Source organism: Otolemur garnettii, unplaced genomic scaffold (genome assembly GCF_000181295.1).
Source record: "Otolemur garnettii isolate 467f Iridium unplaced genomic scaffold, OtoGar3 scaffold00020, whole genome shotgun sequence".
NCBI lineage: Eukaryota > Metazoa > Chordata > Mammalia > Primates > Galagidae > Otolemur > Otolemur garnettii.
This window is the reverse complement of record NW_003852415.1, coordinates 3,313,478-3,315,735: the sequence shown is the minus strand read 5'-3', so window position 1 is coordinate 3,315,735 and position 2,258 is coordinate 3,313,478.

The following is a 2,258-nucleotide window of genomic DNA, read 5'->3' as shown; positions in this document are numbered from 1 at the left end:
GATTCTCTTGCCTCAGCCTCCCAAGTAGCTGAACTATAGGCTCTCACCACAATGCCCAGCTATTTTTAGACACAGGGTCTCAGTCTGGCTCAGGCTGCTCTCACACTTGTGAACTCAGGCAATCTACCCACCTGGGCCTCCCAGAGTGCTAGGATTACAGGCATAAGCCATCTTTAAACAGCCTTACTCTGCCTTAGGAGATTAGAGGCTGCTTCTCCAGTTCTCCAGACAGGTGTCTGACAGATGTCTCCAGCATTAAAACTTTTTCTTTCTTCCTAGATAATCCTCTTTGCCTTTGTGCAGTTATCTCTCTGTGGTTTTGATAAAATGGGGGGCTCTGTCTTCTTGCTACTTTCCTCCCCTCTTCATGTAGGACATATTCTTTTCAACACTTTCTTAGTTTTTGTCCCTGACCCCACCACCAACAAATAGCAAAGGAGGCATGGACTTAAAGCTCTTTCCCTTTCTGTTCTGCAAAACAAGGCAAGCAATTCCAACTGGCCTGCCTACCTGCTTAAAAATCAGAGCAGGGATAAATACAGGGGAGAGCAATTCCAAATCATAATCTCAAACGATTCTGCTGCAAATGGATTCATTAAAAGTTCATGTTAGCAGTAATACTTTTGCAAAGAGAATCCTCTTACAGCGATTGAGTGGGCATCAGGATGCGTGCTTGGCAGTGCATGTGGAAGGAGAATGGGGGGTCTGCAATCATTTACATCACTTCTGCATTTTGGTAAGGAGTACAAATACCACAGATGCAGGGTTTGGCAAATACATATTTTCCTTGTTCAATTTTACTTTTCTATTTTTCCTTTGGGATTGATATTTTCCAAAGTTAAGCATATTAATGAGCATATACTTGTAGATGTCATTTGGCTTAGAGTTGTGTAGATGTCATTTGGCTTAGAATTTTACCTCTGCTCTCTTTAGGATTTTTTTGGCTGAGTCTGAGAGTTAAGTTGACACAAGACAGATCAACCGAAGAGCCCACAAATTTGTGCAATGTAAGTTTTATACTTCACAGGGAATCTTCATAAGGAAATGAGCCCACAAAGACACAGAGATGAACAGGGATATCTACGCGCTGAAGTAGGCAAAAAAGTAACTGAATTATGTAGGGAGACTAAAAGAAGGTTAAGAGTTATTTTAACAAGGTCTGTACAGAATTCTCTCCTCTCAACTTCCAGTTCTTGTTGATAAGAATGTTACTTTTGCTGGGTGCAGTGGCTCTGGCTCATAATCCTAGCACTAGGGAAGCTGAGGTTAGAGGATTGCTTGAGCTCAGGAGTTGGGAAACCAGCCTGAGCCAGAGTGAGATATCAGATGCCATCTCTAAAAATAGTCAGGTGTTGTAGTGGGTTACTGTAAGAACCAGGTACTCAGGAGGCTGAGGCAAGAGGATCTCTCCAGCTCAAGGGTTTGAGGTTGTTGTGAGCTATGATGCCACAGCTTTCTATTGACGGCAACAGAATAAGACTCCGTAAATAAAACAAAACAAAAAAAGAATGTTGCTTTCCTTCTAGTATAGGGAAACCATCATGTTTTTTTCCTTTTTTTGAGACAGAGTCTCATTCATTATGTTGCCCTCAGTAGAGTGCCGTGACGTTACAGCTCACAACAACCACAAACTCTTGGGCTTAAGCGATTCTCTTGCCTTAGCCTCCTGAGTAGCTGGGACTACAGGTGCCCTCTACAATGCCCAGCTATTTTTTGGTTGCAGTTGTCGTCGTTTAGCTGGCCCAGACCAGGCTCGAACCCACCAGCCTTGGTGTACGTGACCGGCACCCTACTCATGGGGCTACGAGCTCCAAGTTCATTCTTTTTATTATTATTACTTTTTAAAATTTCAGATTAATATGAAGGTGAAAATGATTAGGTTATGTAGTTCTTGTTTGTTAGGGAAAGTCCAAGTTGAAATTGAGCCCTTCACCCAGGAGATGTGCCGCATTGTTAGGCCACAGGGCAGTAAGAAGGCCCTAAAACAATGAAAACATTCTACCCGCATATCAGACTCTTGCACCTGGAGGCAACACCCTACTCCCTCCCTACTCCCTCATACCCGCGCTAAAAATAACCGTCGCAAAAAGTCCCCAGAGCAAAACTGCCCAGCAACCCTGCAAGTTATGAATTCCCCAATCACCTACCACCTCATACCCTAACGCCCCCTCACCCCCCCTGCATGTAGTTTTTCGCTTTAAAAGCAGCTTGTAACAGCCTCTCGGGGTTCCTTCCCCCTTGTGGCTGAGGAACCCTGA